At 36.0% G+C, this 12,372-nt stretch overlaps 1 protein-coding gene across 4 annotated transcripts in view; it reads left to right on the forward strand.

The window, feature by feature from the left end:
* Positions 1–12,372, forward strand: part of Atp7a (ATPase copper transporting alpha) — a 244,070-nt gene that overhangs the window by 52,259 nt on the left and 179,439 nt on the right. Inside the window, exon 2 of one of the 4 annotated variants that reach the window (XM_063246119.1) lies at positions 1,488–1,539. The exons of the other annotated variants lie outside the window; for them this stretch is intronic. The gene's annotated coding sequence lies outside the window, so the exon portion shown is untranslated. The remainder of the gene's footprint in view (positions 1–1,487; positions 1,540–12,372) is intronic. 4 annotated transcript variants of the gene reach the window in all.

The raw sequence follows: 12,372 nt of genomic DNA on the forward strand, positions 1-12,372 counted from the left end.
TTAAAATCTAATAAGATACAAGATACTAGAACCAGTGGAAACAAGAATAAAAGCATGGTAGGACTTCAAAGCAAGATGATATTAAATCAGGAATGGATGCCATAATGTCTTGTTTTCTTCAGAACACCTGTTCGTACCATCACACATAAAATCAAACAAAACAGAATGAAACCATTCCAACTAATGAATGAAAACATTATAAGGCTTGAATGGTGAATTGAGGCCATTTACATTGATGGTTATAACTGATATATATTGGCTTACCTTTGTCATGTTATTTTCCTTCTGTTGGTTCCCTAATTTTCCCTTCTGTTTATTGCTTACCTTACCTGATGTTTCTTTCTGTTATTTTTCTCAGAATTATGGTCATTTTTGTCTCTGTCTAGAATATTCTTCAGTCCTCTTTGTAGTTTTGTTTTCATGATCATAAATTTCTTCAGTTTTTCTTTGTCATGGTAGCATTTTACATATCCATTAATTTTAAAATGTAGTTTTGCATGGTACATCAATCTGGGTTGGAAGTTATTTTCTTTCAGGACTTGAAATACTTTACTCCAAGATCTCCTTGATTTGAGGGTTTGCATTGAGAAGTTTATCATAATTCTGATGGACTTTCTTTGATAGTTTTTTTCTCTCACAGCTTTTAATAGTCTATTCTTGTGCTGAATTTCTGGGATCCTGGTTGTTACATTTGGGTGTAGATTTATTTTATTTATGACTAATTGGCGTTCTAGATGCCTTATTTATGTTTATGTCAGATTCTTTTCTCCTGTTTTCTGTTTTTATTTCTGCAAATAATCTTTTATTGTAGTTTGTGTTGACTCTTGTTTTTTCATTGACAACACTCAGTCTGAGAACTGTGTATTCATCTCAGATGGCCATTTTTGGATTGGGTCTTTTGATTTTCAGGGTCTGATTTTTAAAAATTCTTTATATGTTTTAGACAGAAGTCCTTTGTCTGAGGGACAGTTCACTAAGGTTTTTTCCCAGTTTGTGGGTTTTCCTTTCACTATGCTGTAGATTTCTTTTGATATGAGAAACTTTTAAATAGGATGTGATCCCAGTTATTGATTCTGGGAAGGATTTCCTGTGTGGTTTGATTTTTGTTCATAAATTGTCTACCTACCCCTATATTTTCAAGATTTTTACCTAATTTGTCTTCCAACAGATTTAGTGTTTCTGTTTTAATATTTAGATCTTTGATCCATTTAGACTTTAGTTTAGTACATGATGATTCCATCAGTATTTATTAAAGAGGCTGTGGTTTTTTCAGTGAACATGTTTGGCTGCTTTATCAAAGATAAGTTGGTTGAGTGTATTTGTAGTTGTGGTTGTTTCTTTTAATCTATTCCATTGATCTTCAGATTTGTTTTTATTCCAGTACCATTTTGATTTTATTACAGTAGCTTTGTAGTATAACTTTAAGTGGGGGATTGTGATGCCTCCTGCCTTGCCTTTGCTGCTTATAATTGCCTTTGCTATTCTAGGTCTCATATGGTTCCAGATGAATTTTGGTAGTGATTTCTCAAGATTTATGAGGTATGTGGATGGCATTTTCATTGGGATTGCATTGAATCTATATAACAGTTTTGGATGGCCATTTTCACAGTATTTATTCTTTCTATCCATGAACAAGGGATGTCTTTCCTTTTTCTGAGATCTTCTTTGATTTCTTTTTCAGGGTATTATAATTTTCCATGTATAGATATTTTACTTCTTTTGTGAGATTAATTCCTAAATATTTCATTTTTTTGGATGCTAGAGTGATTGGTGTGGCTTCTCTTATTTCTATCTCAGTGAGTTTGTGCTTAGTCTATAGGAATGCTATTAATTTTTGAGTATTTGTATTGAACTACATTGCTGAATTTATTATATCTAGGAGTCTATCAATGCTGTTTTGTGGGTCTTTTATGTAGAGGTTCATGTCATCTTCAAATAATGATAATGTAACTTGCTCTTTTTGTATCTTTACCCCTTTTATTTCTCTCTTGTCTAATTGCTCTGGCTAGTGTTTCCAGTACTGTGTTGAATAGGAGAAGTTATAAGGGACATCCTTTTTTCTTATGCTTGATTTTTTTTAATTTAAAGAGAAAAACAAAACTAAATGAAGCAAAACAGTAAAGGGCTAGAAGTAATACAGAATTTCAAGAGAAAAAATATACAGTAAGAATTCACCAGTTAATAGATCACATATTGTCATCTTAGAAACAGTTGTCCAGATTACAAAATTAAAGCATACAAAGTGGACATTCATACAGTGAGATTGCAGTCAGTTCTGTTCAATGATCCACAAAAAACTCAGGAATATGGGTCTAGATCCTACACATTTAAATATACTTGCAGTTATATCCTTTAGATCACTTTCCTACCTCTCTTTTTTATGATAACAATCACACATTTTGGTTTCCATAACTCCCACAGTTTTTATAACTTTTTCTTTGAAGAGGAAAAGAAAAAAGATTTTTAAAAAGCCAAAACAAAACAAAACAAAACAAAACAAAACAAGATGGACCAAAGTAAAACCCAATGTGACAAAGCAAAACAGAGTCAGTTAGATCAGGAGGATGGACATAGTATATAATGAAAAAAAAAAGTTTACTAGGTGATCAACAATGGTTACCATTATGCCTCTTGTTATCCTAAAAAGAGTAGCCTGTATCAGCTGGTATAAAAGAATTGAACAAAACAGTACAGAAGACCAATAAAACCCACATTGGAGAGCTTACAGGACTTCCAAAGAAGATAATAGTCAAACAATAACGGGCATCATAGAATATCTGATTGCCTTCCAAATGGTTGCCTATACCATCTAACTTGATACTATTAAGCAAAACAGAGTATAATAAAATCAATCAGAACAAGATGTGGAGAACAATACAGGGGTTCAAATCAGGTTAATAGAGAAACAAAAAAGTTACTAAAATATATCACACTATTTTTAATTTAGTTTTCCCTTAGTTAAAAGATACTAAGAAATAAATTAATTTTTAAAAAAAGGAAAGAAAAGGGGGGGAGATTGAGATAAAAAAGAACATATCAATAGAACAACACCGGTCAGAACCGAAAAATTTAAGGGGCTGGGGATTTAGCTCAGCGGCATGATTGCCTGCCTTGCAAGCAGGCAGTCGTGAGTTCGATCCCTGGTACCGATAAAAATGAAAAAGACCAAAAAAAAAAAAATTTAAGCATCATTGTGTTTTACCGCCAGATAGCCTGACATTAATAGTAGTTACCATAGTGACTCTTTCCTTGAAATATTTGAGTCTAACTTCGTATACTATAGCATCAAACTTATCATGACAGTGTGAAACCATTCAAGAGAATGAAATTATTGCAGGGTATTTAGAACCAGCTAGCAGAAACTGAACATCAATTTCTATATTATCTCTTTGTCTATAAAAAATTTGCTTATACTATTGCATACATTAAGATATGATAAGATACAACATGTTAGAACCAATGGAAACAAATGAACAACTTGATGGGGCTTCAAAACAGGATGATAGTAAATCAGCGCTAGCTATTACGCTCTTATTTTCTTCAAACTAGTTGTTTGTAGTATCACAGACAATAAAATAAAACAACCCAGATTAAAACCATTCCAATTAATGAGTGAAAACATTATATGGCTTCAAACCAGTGTGACTGGGAATCATGATTACCACGTACTTTCATGTATTCTTATCGTTTCTTATACTAGGGAAACTATTCGGTATTTATACATGTGAGTTTGATTTATTTCACTTATGAATATGGTCTCGAGCTGCGTCCATTTCTTTATAAATGTCGCAATGTGATCATTCTTTATAGCCGAGTAATACTCCATTGTATAACAATACCACAACTTTTTTATCCATACCTCAGCTGATGGACACTTGGGTTGTTTCCAAGATCTGGCGATTACAAATTGTGCTGCTATAAACATAGGTGCACGTGTATCACTGTGGTATGATGCTTTCAGTTCTTCTGGGAATATGCCTAGAAGTGGAATAGCTGGGTCAAATGGTGCTTCCAGGCCCAGCTTTCTGAGAAATTTCCAGACTGACCTCTACAGTGGTTGCACCAGTCTACACTCCCACCAACAGTGCAGGAGAGTTCCTTTTTCCCCACAGCCTCTCCAGCATTTGTTGTTGTTGGTTTTCTTGATCTTGGCCATTCTTTCAGGAGTGAGATGAAATCTCAGTGTGGTTTTAATTTGCATTTCTCTAATGACTGGTGATGCTGAACATTTTTTCATATATTTATTTGCCGTTTGTATTTCTTCATCTGAAAATTGTTTATTCATCTCAGATGCCCATTTCTGGATGGGGTCTTTGAATTTTGAGTGTCTGATTTTTTTTAATTCTTTGTATGTTTCAGACAGAAGTCCTTTGTCTGAGGGGCAGTGCACTAGGATTTTTTTCCCAGTTTGTGGGTTTTCTTTTCACTATGTTAGAGATTTCTTTCGATGTGCAGAAACTTTTTTTTTGTCTTTTTCCTTTTTATCGGTACCAGGGATCGAACTCATGACTGTCTGCTTGCAAGGCAGGCGCTTATGCTGCTGAGCTAAATCCCCAGCCCCATGTGCAGAAACTTTTTAATAAGATGTGATCCCAGTTATTGACTCTGGGAAGTATTTCCCATGCGGTTTGAGTCTTGTTCATGAATTCTCTACCTACTCCTATGTCTTCAATGTTTTTACCCAATTTGTCTTCCAACAGATTTAGTGTTTCTATTTTAATATTTAGATCTTTGATCCATATAGATTTTATTTTAGTATATGGTGACAGGGATGGGTCTAGTTTTAGTTTTCGGCGTATGGAGAGCCAGTTTTTCCAACACCATTTATTAAAGAGACTGTCATTCTTCCAGTGAACATGTTTGGCCCCTTTATCAAAGATAAGGTGGTTGAGTGTGTTTGTAGTTGTGGTTGTATCTTCTAATCTATTCCATTGGTCTTCGGCTCTGTTTTGATTCCAGTACCATGTTGATTTTAATACAGTTGCCTTGTAGTATAACTTCAAGTCAAGGATTGTGATGCCTCCTGCTTGCCTTTGCTGCTTAAAACTCTCCTTGCTATTCTAGGTTTCTTCTCACTCTAGATGAATTTTAGGATTGATTTCTCGAGGTCTATGAGTTATGTTGATGGTATTTTTATTGGGATTGCATTGAATCTGTATAACAGTTTTGGGAGAATGGCCATTTTCACAATATTTATTCTTCCTATCCATGAGCAAGGGATGTCTTTCCATTTTCTGAGATCATCTTCAATTTCATTTTTCAGTGTATTTTAATTTTCCCTGTATAGGTCTTTTACTTCTTTTGTGAGAGTAATTCCTAAATATTTCATTTTTTTGGTTGCTAGTGTGAAGGGTGTGGCTTCTTTTTTTCTCTCTCCGTGATTTTGTGGTTAGTGTATAGGCGTGCTATTGATTTTTGAGTATTGATTTTGTATCCAGCCACATTGCAGAATTTATTTATTATATCTAGGGTTCTTTCAATTGAGTTTTGGGGGTCTTCTATGTAGAGTATCATCTGCAAATAGTGATAATTTAACTTCTTTTTTTTCTATCTTACGCCTTTAATTTTCTTTCATGTCTAATTGCTCTGGCTAGTATTTCCAGTACTATATTAAATAGGAGTGGTGACCGGGGACATCCTTGTCTTGTGCTTGATTTTAAAGTAAGAGCCTTCAATTTTTGGCCATTTAGTATGATACTGGCTGTTGGTTTGTCATAGATGGACTTTATTATGTTGAGGTAAAGACCATCTATTCCAATTTTCTGCAAGATTCTTATCATAAATGAATGTTGTACCATATCAAAAGCTTTTTCTACATCTATAGAAATGATCATGTGATTCTTACGTTTGACTCTATTGATATGGTGGATTACATTTATTGATTTACGTATATTGAACCATCCCTACATACCTGGGATGAATTCCACTTGGTCATGGTGTATAAACTTCTTGATGACTTGCTGCATTCTATTTGCCAATATTTTATTGAGGATCTTTGCAGCTGTGTTCATTAGGGAGATTGGTCTGTATTTCTCTTTTACAGTTGGGTTTTTGTCAGGTTTTGTTACTAGAGTAATATTTGCTTCCTGGAATGATTTGGGAAGGATTGCTTCCCTTTGAATTTCATTGAAGAATTTGAGGAGTGTCAGCATTAGGTCCTCTTTTTATTTCTTGTAGAATTCTGCAGTGAATCCATCTGGGCTTGGGCTCTTCTTTGTAGGTAATGACTTAATTACAGTGTCCATTTCATTAATAGAAATTGGGTTATTCAGCAGTTTTACATCTTCTTGACCTAGCTTTGGTACTTCATATGCTTCGAGAAACCTATTTCTTCTGTGTTAGCAAACCTTTGAGAGTAGAGGTTTTTGATATAGGTGTTGATGATCTTCTGTATTTCTATTGAGTCTGTAGTGATTTTACGGTTTTCATTCCTTACTGCATCAGTTTGAGCTTTTTCTTCACTTTTTAAAATAAGGTTCCTAGGCGATTATCAATTTTATTTATTCTTTCAAAAAACCAACTCTTTGATTCATTGTTTCTTTATATTGTTTTCTTAGTCTCTATTGCATTGATTTCTGCTCTGATTTTTATAATTTCCTCCCTTCTTTTGGCTTTGGGCTTTACCTGCTCTTCTTTTTCTAGATATTTGAGGTGCAGCATCAAGTTATTTATTTGTATTCATTCTGTTTTCCTGATGTGGGAACTCAGTGCAATAAATTTCCCTCTGAGGACAGCTTTCATTGCATCCCACAGATTCTGGTAAGTTGTATTTGTGTTTTCATTTGTTTGTAGATATTGTTTAATTTCTTCTTTAATTTCCTCTGTGACCCACTGATTACTTAAGAGTGTGTTATTCAGTTTCCATGTGTTTGTGGGATTTTTGCAGTATCTTTTATCATTAATTACTAATTTCATAGCGCTATGATCTGATAACATGCAGGGGATGATTTCAACTCTTTTGCATTTGTTTAAATATGTTCTGTGAGTTAATATTTGGTCTATTTTAGAGAATGACCCATGTACTGCTGAGAAGAATGTGTATTCTGTTGTTGCTGGGTGTAATACTCTGTATATGTCTATCAATTCCATTTGTTCACAGGTGTATTTCAGTTCTTTTATCTCTTTGCTGATTTTCTGTCTTGTTGATCTGTCCATTGGTGTCAATGGTGTGTTAAAATCTGTGATAATTGTGTTACTGCTAATTTGGTTTTTCATTTCTGTTAATACTTGTTTTATATAACTGGGTGCTTTGGAATTTGGTGCATATATATTTAAGATAGTTATCTCTTCCTCTTCAAGTTTTCCTGTAACCAGTATGTAGTGACCTGCTTTATCTCTTCTAATGATTATTGGTTTCAAGTTTACATTGTCTGCAAACAGAATAGCTACCCCCTCTTTTTTTTGGGTTCCTGTTGCATGACGTATTGTTTTCCATCCTTTGACTTTCATTCTGTGAGTATCCTTCTGGGTTCGATGGGTTTCATGTAGACAGCATATGGTTGGATTTTGTTTCTTGATCCATTCTGCCAGTCTATTTCTTTTAATTAGTGCATTGAGACCATTTAAGTTAATGGTTATAACTGTTATATATTGGTTTATTGGTGACATGTTATATTTCTGCTGTTGCATCTTTGTCTTTGTGTTCTATTTAATTATCTGCTTTGTTAAGTGGTTTTTTCTTAAGTGTGTCTAGACTGTCTTTCTGTATTCTTTGCTGTATTGACTTGGTGATCATGAATTTTTTCAGCTGTTCTTTGTCATGGAAGTATCTTATTTCTCTATCGATTTTGAAAGACAGTTTTGCAGGGTACATCAGTCTAGGTTGGAAATCATTTTCCTTTAGGGTCTGAAATACTTCACTCCATGCTCTTCTTGCCTTTATTGTTTGTGTTGAGAAGTCTACTGTGATTCTGATAGGTTTTCCTTTATAGGTGATCTATCTTTTCTCTCTGACAGCTTTTAATATTCTATTCTTTTGTTTCATTTCTGGAATGGTGATTATTTTACGTCTGGGTGTAGTTTCATTTTGGTTATGGCTCTTTGGAGTTCTATATGCCTCATTGATCCTGATATCAGTTTCCAATTTCATGTTTGGGAAGTTTTCAGCAAATACTTCTCTAAATATCCTCTTGATATCTGTTGTATTGTCTCCTTTTTCATTTATCCCTATCAATCTTATGTTGTTTTTCTTTGCGTCATCTTGCAGGTGTTGAATTGTTATTTCCTGATTTCTTGTTATTTTTAAAAGATCTTTCTTTTCCTGTTCACTGGCTGCAATCTTGTCTTCGAGGTCCGAAATTCTGTCTTCGCATTCATTCAGGCGGTTTTTACAACTTTCAATGGAGTTTTTTATTTCCTGTATATCTCTTTGCATCTGTTTCATATATTGTGTTTGTTCATCCAGAGATTCTATCTTTTTGTTTAGTTCCTCCAATTTTTTAACTGTGTCTTCTTTAGATATGTTCAGCATCTATTTCATTTCTTTTATTATTTCTTCTTTTACCTGATAGATTATTTCTAGTTTGAGTTCCTTTAAAGCTTCCCAGAGCTGCTTCTTTATTTCTGTTTCTATTGTTTCAGGTGTTTCAGGTATATGGCATGTATTTTCTTCTATGTACATGACTCCTAGGCTTTGTTGTGATGGGTTGGATGTTTGAGATTGCATTTTGGTCTTTCGTTTTGTCATTTTCCTATATTACTGTGTTTCAAGTGTTGTTCCAGAGTTTCCCCTGGTCGTGTTGTAAATTGACACTTATGTCCTGGGCTCCTGGGACTCCTCTGGTAGTAGTTCCCTCCTTTGGCAGCAGAGCCCCTGGATTAAAAGAGGCTTGCCAGGCTCCTCTCAGGTAGACCTAAAGCCTCCTCAATTTGCAGTTTCCCCTTCTGGTAGCAAAGCTCCCTTGAGGCATAGAAGGCCACCTCGTGTGGTCCAGGCAATCCCGAATCCTGTTAAGCCCAGTATAGTGTGGGTGCAAGTCCAGTGGGCCCTCAACCCCCTGGAACAAGGATCTCATAATCTCCCAGGGATTAGATGTTTTGTAACAGTCCAGCTCCTTGGATGGCAAAACTCCCCAGGCTTATAGACTTTCCCTTATGGCCTAAGTAGGCCTCAAACCTCCTCAGCAGGACTGCTCCTTCCTCCAGGCAGTGGCAGTAGTCCTGGTGCTCTCCAGATCAAAAGAAGGTCAGAAGAAGATCAAAAGAAGATCAGAGCTGGTTTCAGCAGCTCGGCCCAGCTCCCTCCTTCTGGCCAGCAGCTGTGGTGTGCTTTTGGCCAGATGAGGCAGCAGGTGGGGCTGTACCTGAGACCCCCGCTGGGCTGGGCCCTCACCTTGTAGCTGGCAGTGGTGGTAGTGTGGTCCCCAGGCAGGAGAGGCAGCAGGGCCAGACCGGAGTCCCCTCCACTGGCCTGGGCCCTCTCCTTCCACTACTGTGCTCCCCGGGTGGGAGAGGCGGTGGGCAGGGCCGGACTGGAGTCCCCTCCGCTCTGCTGGGCCCTCACCTTGCGGCCAGCAGCAGTGATAGTGTGGTAGTGTGGTCCCCGGGCGGGAGAGGCTGGACCCTTATGCTTGATTTTGAGGTTAAGGCCTTCAGTTTTTGGCCATTTAATATGATGCTGGCTGTTGGTTTGTCATAAATGGCCTCAATCATATTGAGGTAGAGACCATGTATTCCAATATTCTGTAAAGTGCTTATCTTGAATGAGTGTTGGACCTTATCAAAAAAGCTTTCTGTGCATCTATACAAATAATCGTGTGATTCTCACATTTAGCTGTATTGATATGGTGGCTTACATTTATTGATTTGTGTATCACACTGGCTTCCTGGCATGTACCTGACTCTGCTTGTCGTTGGAGGAGCTTGGGGCCTCCGTGTTGCTGAGGATGGCTGTGGTGCTTTTCAGGACAGCCCTGGTCTTGTTGTGAATGTGATTTCTTGGCTCCAGCATAGAACCCTCATTCCACCAGCACAGCTCCTTCACCCTGCTGGCATAGACTTTCTGGCTTCCACTGCTGACCTTGGGGCCTTCCCGGCACGGATCCATAAAAGACACTGGTGTGAGTCCTTGTGGTCTCTGGGCTCCCAGATGGACTTGTAGAAGGCATTGTCATGAGCTGAGTTTTCATCTGGACTCATGTGGTACATTGCTGTGGGTTTTAGGCCCTTGACTAAATATTTTATGTCTTTGGTGTTGTGGATAGATTTCTTGCATTTTCTTGTGTTAACTCCCAGTGACCATTATAAAAATATTATTATAAACTCCATGTACTGATTCTAATTGTTCTCTGCACAACCCCTAACTACAACACCCAGTGATAACTGCATTTTAATCTTACCTTCCTAACTTGGTAAATTATTCTTAATCTCCTGTATATATTGTTATCTAAAAGTTTGTTATCATTTCTGTTGTTTGAATTCGACATTTTGTTATAAACAATTTAGTCCAATTTGGTCATGCTCCCTCTGAGGCCTATTTGATTCATAAAATATTTGAACTATCCAAAGATGAGTACTCTGAGAGAAAAGTAGCTATATGCTACAAAAGGAATGCATCTCCTTTTTTGTTGTAATGTGGCCCCTTTTTATAGCACAGGTTCAGTCTTAGGCAACATTTTGATAAGGTCTGTTTGTTTTAGACATTCTTCTACTTGGCTTTTTGTACTCCTGTACTGCTTCTCAGAAATCACTTTCACATTTATCTTAAGTAAATTACCGTGGATTCTCCACTGGGACTTGTCCCATTCCTTTCATCCTAAGGATCCTAAGTATCTTTTGCTTATAATTACCTGCCTTTTCTGTCCTCATTGAGCTTTGTTCTTTGGTAGTAGAGAATGTATATAATATGATGTACAAACATTAATTTCCTTACTCATGATAAATGTAAGTGGTTATGTACAAGTCCTAATCCTTTGGAAAGGCATGTGGGAAACTTTAAAACTTACGTTCAAATGGCTAGAAAAGTAGAGCAAATACAGCAAAATGTTAACATTTGAGTTAACATTGAGAGTATATATAAATGTTGTACTATTTCCACTTTAAATATTGCTAACATTTTTCATTAAATTTGGAAAAATAAGTTATACATTAACATAATCTTTAGATCATGACGTTTTATACAATAGAACATTCATGTGGCGTAGAGAAACTTTTTTGATCTAGAATAATTTATTTCTTTTAATTAATTCAATTCCTGTGAACCAGCAGTAACTGTGGGCCAGGAAGAGAAACAGGAACCACCCTTCCTATGAACTAGTGGTAACTCTGGGCTGGGAGGAGTAACAGGATGCCCCTTCCTTTGAGCCAGTGGTAACTGTGGACCAGGAAGAGAAGCAGAGTGTGCCCTTTCCATGAACTAGCTGGTGTGCCGGCTGGGAAACAAGAAGAGCCGAGGTGTTCCCCTCTCCCCCCTGGCATAAGCAACCAGCTGATTCAGAGCAACATGGGCTGAGCTAATAGTGATTGAGGTACAAAAGTAACTTAATGCTTATATTGTTTGATTGACTTTTCAGGCCTAAAGGCAGTGGTCTGAGCATGTAGTTAGAAAATAACAGTATTCAATAACATTAATATTCTTACTGTTATGTTTTTTTTTGTAGTTCTGTATTACGTGTACCCTTACACCGCTTTGTTTTGTTTTGTGTTTTTCTCTTTTTCATCTTAAATAAAATAAAAAAAAAACACACACACACACACAAAAGAAGAAGATAACAGTATGCAGTATAGCAACTGTGGGAGATTTTCTTCTGTCTTGTTTTTGAAGTCCAGTATTGTTCTTACTGTTTTGTTTCATTTTATTGTCTTGTTTTATTTGATGTTTTGTTTCAATTGATTTTACTGTGTTCTGTTTTGTTTGATTTTATTATGTCTGATGGTATGGGCAGCAATTTTGAAGATACCAAGAAGCTTTATGGTAACAATGATTGATTTCCTATTATCCTGTTTTGAAGTTCTGCTTTTGTTTTGTTTTGATTGGTTTTATTCTGTCTGGTTTTATTCTCTTTAATATAAAAAATAAATTAATTTAGTTGTACGATTTCCTTTACTGAATTATATTTCATTCAAAGATTCTGATTCATTCTACTAGTAACTGCTCCTCTGTGCTAGATGAAGTAAGCTAGAATTTTTCAGTGGCAGCTTGTTTTTCTGTACAGTTTGTTTGCAAGTCATGGATTGCCATAAGGTGAAAATCTTTGACAGTGTGGCAAAATAGAGGTCATGACTTTTTGATTTAGAAGAATGGCTGCTTCAAGAGATTAAAAACAAAAAGCAGGCAATATATAATAATACTTTAATTTCTTAAGACTGAATGAATATAACTGAATTTCTTTTGCTTTTTTATTGTATTGGTACATTTTAGGTGTGTATAGTTGT

Source organism: Cavia porcellus, unplaced genomic scaffold (assembly GCF_034190915.1).
Source record: "Cavia porcellus strain 051 isolate PalLab524CR breed Dunkin Hartley unplaced genomic scaffold, mCavPor4.1 scaffold_3, whole genome shotgun sequence".
Taxonomy (NCBI): domain Eukaryota; kingdom Metazoa; phylum Chordata; class Mammalia; order Rodentia; family Caviidae; genus Cavia; species Cavia porcellus.